The 7,126-nt window shown below is 39.2% G+C and overlaps 1 long non-coding RNA gene across 1 annotated transcript; it reads right to left on the bottom strand.

Annotated features, from left to right (window-relative positions):
- Positions 1-1,198: 1,198 nt before the first annotated feature.
- On the bottom strand, positions 1,199-3,668 carry LOC119883751. The gene is made up of 2 exons (XR_005440756.1): positions 3,575-3,668; positions 1,199-1,619 (listed from the first exon to the last, which is right to left on the bottom strand). It is a non-coding gene; the product is annotated as an uncharacterized LOC119883751 (long non-coding RNA).
- Between the last annotated feature and the right edge of the window lie 3,458 nt (positions 3,669-7,126).

The raw sequence follows: 7,126 nt of genomic DNA, 5'->3' as shown, positions 1-7,126 counted from the left end.
TCTGTCTGATACATGGTGGATTCAACATGAGCCTGTTTTACAGGAGCAACAGGCAGAGTGCAGCTGATCAGTCATAAACTTTAAACCAACTTCAACTCAGTACAGACTTTTGCTGAACAGTTTATCGAAATATTATCGAAATCACAATGAGGCCAGATGCAATATTCAAATCGCTGGAGCTGCACTTTTGATAAAAACATGATAATAACGTGTCACAACACACCATTAAAATGAAGCATCACGGTGCAACAGAGACACCCGGGCCTACAAATATTCTCCAGATGTAAGGGAACGTGCTCGTTTGGTTTAGACGCTGTGATGGCAAATCTTATTTTCAAATAAACACCTGAGGCAAGCATTTGTCTTTCTGTGGGTTTTATTCAATCATCTGCAGATGGACTCTCAGCAACACACATATGCTCTAATGAGTGAGGAGAGCTAAGTGAGCCTGTTATTTATCCAGCTTCAGGGTCATGCGTATCATCTCACATGTTGTCCTTGAAGTTTGGATAGCACAGAGAACACAGATGCTTTGACTGTTACGTTACACAGACTCTCAATCTTCTGTTAGACAATGTCACAGCTGCCCATGAAGAGCTCTGTCCTGGGCTGAACTCTGAGAAGACAAGTCGTGGCGAGAGAGGCCGAGGCCCCGGCGGGGACAGCGAGCCCTAGGCTCGTGCTTGTGGGTGTGGTGCGAGGGGCTTATAGTGCTTTCAGACCAAAAGCGAAGTGAATGTTCAGGGCGGTGAGTTTACATACAAAGTCAATGCAAAGACGCTTAGAGCCGCGATTTCCTATTGGGCGGCGCGAAGCGTTGGGACACGACGCGAAGGAGGCGGTGCCAGCGATGTGAAGCGTAAGCAACGCAAAGATTTTTGCGAGATTTTAATATTTTCAAATCAAGCGAGAAACTCGTGTGACACTGAGTTGTGATAGCCTGTCAGCGTTGAGATTGTCCATACGTCACCGTCGGTTTCAGAGCGTTGTGTGGAGAGGGCCAGGCAGAGCAGGGGATTGAAAATCTGCTGGCCGGCGAAGAGCTGCTAAACGTGGAGTCGGGAGCAGCGCTCCAGCTTTTGGACAAATAAACACCCGTGGTCGGACTGGATTCTTCTCTGACAAGTGCGCCGTTTGTTCGCGGGACATTGCTGGGAGAAAAGAAAGTGAGGAGGTGGAGGTTGAACTACCTGGTCAGTTCAGAAAACGTGTATGTAACTTTATTCCACACGCAAGGTTTTGCATTAAATATTCAACTACTTACTAACTTTAAGAAAGTAAAACTTCATATAGCACTCTCCAAAACACGGGTAATGATTCAGAAGTTCAAATTAAAGAAACAAAGAATGGAAACAACCCAAAAAGAAAATATAATACAATAATGTAAATTACACAAAATACAGTTTACAATGTAATGTAGGTTACACCACATCAGTTATAAACAATAATTTTCCATCTTGAATTTTAAAAAAAATCCCAAACAAGTGGACAACAGATCCATTTGTACCTGCAAAGTTAATGTGCATACAGTTTTCATTTCCGCCAGCGTTGTTGGGTTCCCCTGCAGCCCAGGCTTTGAAGTCCCACTTGGAACCATCACTCCACAGCCACACACCCTCCTGAAAGAAAAGGTTGTAAGGGTCAATTTACTATTTTCTAGCTATGCAGACAGTGCAGACATCCCCACTGCAGAGAAATCTGTCACCATTCCAAAACAACTGTAAACAGTTGTCAAACTCAGAGACAGGAAAAAGTGATTTAGGCCCAAATGAGACACCTAAGCAGAGTAGATGCAGTTAGTGGTGTTTATCAAATCCAGGTGATGGCAGCTTAAGGGCGGCTGTGGCTCAGGAGCTAGAGCGGGTTGACCGTTAGTCGGAAGGTCGGCAGTTCAATCCCCGGCTCCCCCTGGTTGCGTGTTGAAGTGTCCTTGGGCAAAATACTGAACACTGATATGCCCCTGGCGCTGTTCCGCCAGTGTATTCGGTTTGAGCACTTAGGCTCAGTGAATGAATGGTGAATACACATTTAGTGTAAAAGCGCTTTGAGTGGTTGAAAAGACTAGAAAGGCGCTATATGGAGCATTTACTTTTAAATTAAAGAAGATGCAGGCAAGATCCAGTGAAATAAATAAATCTAGAAGGATACAAAAAGAAATGGTTTAAAGTTCAAGGTTGACAGAAGAAATCCATAAAGGGGGAAAACACTCAATACATAATAACAATATAAACTAAGAAAGCAAAGTAAGATGGCATAACACTACAAAATAAAACAGGAAGTAAAGCACACAAAACACAAAAGGACAAATTTAACAAAATAAAACAGAAAACACAGAACCAATGAATAATTTAGTTATACACTGCATTTTAAGTCCAAAAATCAGTGGATTTGTTGCCATCTTGGTTATTGCGCAACACCTGGGAGCTGTGCCTGCCTTCTCTGGCCTTTTATCAGAGCAGGGGAAGTGCCGCTTTCGAACACACGGTCTTTTTTGCCATTTGCTGGCTGACCTGTAGGAGCTACATAGACATCCAAGGTATCAAATGAAAGATCTGCTCAATATCAAGACCGATGATGCCCCCATCCCTGTGGGATGTTGCGTTCTCAAGCTACAGGCCTGTAAAGCAGGGGAGTGCTTTCGGTCACAGGAATGTTAATCAATAATCACTGTTTAATCAATATTTAAATGTTTTGGAAGCTTTGTGTTATTTGGAACGTGGTTGTTTGGACAGTAATAGTGTTTTAAAGATATTTGAAGAATGAAAGTCAACATTTAAACAGTATATATTGCCAAAATATTGACATTCGCTTGCTATATTTTTAAAATATTGTATGTTGACTGTTGTATTTTAGTTTATTTTCATCAAATTTGTAGTTACAATTGCATTCCAGGTGTATTAAAATTAATTCAAATATAGTTTTTTTTACCAGGCGAGGATGAAAAATATCATGTATTTTGCATCTCCGTGTAGTCTGTTATGGTAAAATAAATATGTTAATTTACAATGGATTTGTATTCCTTAGCTTCTGACCAGAATTATGCATTATTCTAATTAATTAGACCAAATGGTTGAGGAGTTATTCCTCATTAATTTTGGGTATGTTATTTTAGGCGTTTTTCCTGGAAAAGGGTGGCTGTCCCCAACAGGTTGTTAAAAACTACTGAACAATTACTCCATTTCCAAAAACAGTTCCTGCTCAAAAATGTAATAATAAATTAATCTAGTTGACATAACAAACATGTGAGAGGAGTGAAACTAGATAATGTTGGTTTAAAGCTCTCAATGATTTTTCTGAAGAGTTGAACAACATCAACGCTTCCCCAATTTGTTTGTAGTTACAGTCTGCAAGAAACCTCAGCATCTGGGAACAGATTAATACAAGATCATACAAATGGCAAAACTGAGAAACACAACCAAGCGAATGAGCTTAGGCCCTTTCATCCATTTAGTCAAACAACAAGAACTTTACTACAGCTGTAACTTTTGCTACTAGATTTTTTTTAACTTTGCAGTTGAACGTCGCAAAAACGTTAAATAATAATTTAAGGAAAAGACTGGTTGAGGTAGTTTACCTTGACACAAACAAGCAATATCAAGCTGATCAAATAATCATGACACTGAAACACCTGAGAAGCACAGTGCAGAAGTACTTTCAGTTTAGAGAACTGAATCAACGAGAGGAGAGTTGGGCGATCTTATGTATGTGTTGGTGATTGGATTTGCAGGTGTTTGTGTAATGAGACACAGGTGGTTAATCAGTGAGGGGGAAAGAAGGAAGGCGTGGTCCTGTTCCTGAACCTCAGTTTACATAACTCCATCAAAAATAAGGCTGTTTGCTGACAGTAAAAAGCAGCTGCTTTAATCTACAACCACCACAAATCTCAAGAACACTTGAAATGACTTCATAGACTTATCATTTTGTCTTGTTTTCAATAAAACACCTATGAATCTGTATGGGTCACTAATTATTGTGAAGAAAAACCGACAATAAAATAAGAATGTCACACTGCGATTAAATATTAATAACATCGGAAACGTTTCAAGGTTTAATATAGCTGTTATAATTAAAACAAATGTAAAAACTCTACTTACATTTGCTCCAATCCACAGCCCACCGGTCAAACAGAGGAGCCCAATGAAATGAAGAACTGATGCCATCAGTGTAAAGATATTAGAGAAGTTAATTCACTTTTGTAACATACAAATATGTGGGAGAAGTTTCATCGAAATGCGGCTTAATGCGATCTTATTTCTATATTTATCACTGGCAAGTAAGTCAAATATTAAATATAATCAAGAGTCTTTTCTGTAAAGCTGGTGCTGTGGTGAAAGGCAACAATTAAAACGTTACCTTGTAGTGATGATGAAGATGAAGTTGCAGTAGCAGGTAGCAGGATGTCTTGGAAAAGGGAGCTCTGTCCATATCTTTTCTGGCAGCTTTGGTTCCTTAAGTTACGTGTCATCCTCTGACAACAGGACACGGTCTAATTTTTTAATTAATATTGTTTTAGCTATTGCCACAGCCTTGAGTAAATAGTGATCAGTTTGTTTAACAATGTTAAAAAAAATATTCTGGTCATGTTAAGCACATGATACCGCAACAAAAACAAAGGTGTTACCTGTTACAGTACACTGGAGACACAGCTACACCTGTTAAATGTAATAGTCATATTAATATATCATCTGTATGTAATACAAAAAAAAATGCATTCAATTTTCTTATTATGATGTTAACAATATTTCAACATACAGCAGCAACACGGATAATTACTTTATTAATGCCTTTTGGGGAAAAAAACATTCCTTTTGAGAAAAATTTAAGGTAGTTCTTCTTCCGACTGAATCCCAAAAAATCAAACTAAATTCAGTGACACAAGCAGTTGTACCACCATCGAGTAACTAAACTGACTACAAGACGTGACGTGCCAGGATCTGTCTGATCAAACAGGTGACAATGACTGGATCAATCATCAATCAACAGTATGTGATAACTTCACTGTAATTAATCACATATTTTAATGTCAGGTAATGAAGTTTGGAAAAGTAAAGACAAATGTAAGACAGAGATATTTCCCAGCTTCTGGTACAGGCCATGGTTTTCTCTCGCCTCGACTATTGCAATGCCCTCCTAGCAGGTCTTCCAGGTTGTGCGGTGAAACCCTTACAAATGGTCCAGAACGCAGCAGCGCGTCTGGTTTTTGATCAGCCCAAAAGAACGCATGTCACTCCACTGGGTGAACCATGGCCTCCCAAATCAAATTCAAGTCACTAACGCTTGCAGACAGAGCTACTACTGGGTCTGAACCCATCTACCTAAACTCCAAAATACAAGTTTACGTTCCATCTCGGGCCACTACGCTCCTCCAACGAACGCCGCCTGGCTCTGCCATCCCTTCACACAAAGCAATCCCAGTCCCGGCTGTTCTCATCTGTGACACCACGATGGTGGAACGAGCTACCACACGCCATCAGAGCAGGGGTGTCCCTCTCTAACTTCAAGAAGCTCTAGAAAACTCAGCTCTCCGAGAACACTTCCTCTTATAACACCTCTAACATGCACTTCCTGTCCTCTTCTTCTTCTATCCCCTCACAATTATCTTGTAATGATTGCAGTTTTTGTTAACTCTTATTTCTTTCCCTAGGTATCTACCCCATTGATGTGATATGTGCTATTAGCTCTCACTAGTATTTATTAGTGCTCTTACTAGTATGTATTGTCATTTGTAGATCTCATGCTGTAATTGATGCTTTGCTGATGTTGTTCCTCAAATGTAATTTTTGCTTTGGATAAAAGCGTCTGCCAATTGAATAAATGTAAAATGTAAATGTAAGCTTTCACTCATTGTAAAGAAGGGACTTGTTAAGAAAAGGTCACAGCACAAGCCGAGTAACATCAGGCAGAAGTTAGTTTTATAATTGCAGGACTCATTTTACCCAGCACCATCTGCACTGGGGCTGAATGAAATGCAAATATTTTTTAAAAATCATATTGTGATTATTACATCAGATATTGCAAGTAACAATTTTAGTTGAAATGTTCACTTTTGCGTTTCATTTACACAGTCAAAAATGAAAGAAGATGTGATTTCTGCTGGGGCATTTCTGCCCCACAGTGCTTCATTTATATAAACTGCACAATGGCATAACCCATTTTACCTTTATCAGAAAATTTCAGCTCATGTGATTTTAATATTGCACATGGCAATATTGTGATTTCAATAATATTTTGATAAAAAGTGCCTGAGTTGAAGTTAGTTATAAAGTGTATGACTGATCAGCTGCACTCATAAGCACACTGCCTGTCTCCTCTGAAAACAGACTGATCCAAATCCACCATGTATCACACAGACATGTGCAAATATATTGTAATAATTTATAGATTGTAATTTCTGTCAGTTCTCTCGACCTGTACAAGGTGTGTTTATTTGTATTATAGCTTTGATCATCAAGGAAATTCCTTGTGACTAAAATAAGACAGACAGGCATTAAGAAAATATGTAAAGAAACACAAGGCAAAATAAACAGAAGATAGCCTACTGCCTGGTGGAGAGTAAACTCAAACTAATTTGCTCAAGACCAACTGTGTATACTGCAACTGGCAGTATTATCATACACTGACTGACAAGTTCAAAGTAAAGATGTTCAGCCATCACTCATACAGACTTATTTTGTACACTTCTTTAGTTACTTTTTAATCTTTTAATTTGATTTAAAAACATGTTTTGCTGTATTTAATTCTTCATGTTCAGCTGCTTCATTAACATTAACGTTTGAGAAGGTTGGCGTCTGACAAGCACGTTTGCAGTATATCAGAATCAGAAATACTTTATCGATCCCTGATGGGAAATTATTTAAAAGAATTGGGGAAGGGGAAATTTGTTCTCTGCATTTAACCCATCCTAATAAGGAGCAGTGGGCTGCCATTGTGCAGCACTGGGGGAGCAGTTAGGGGTTCAGGGCTTTGCCTATGAGCACCTTCAGCAATGAGCCATGCTGGACTCATTCTGGCAGGCCACCTGTTACCAAGCCAAGTCCCAACAGCTAATGCTGCCCCAAATGTATGTACAGTAACTTGAAACTTAAAAAATAAGGTGCAGAAAGTACAAAGACTACACCTGTTATTT

Source organism: Micropterus salmoides, unplaced genomic scaffold (assembly GCF_014851395.1).
Source record: "Micropterus salmoides isolate LMB-PRFRI ecotype aquatic unplaced genomic scaffold, ASM1485139v1 Ms_hic_scaffold_30, whole genome shotgun sequence".
Classification (NCBI taxonomy): Eukaryota; Metazoa; Chordata; class Actinopteri; order Centrarchiformes; family Centrarchidae; genus Micropterus; species Micropterus salmoides.
Note: the sequence above shows the minus strand (reverse complement) of the source record. Positions and strands in the feature narration are given on the sequence as shown.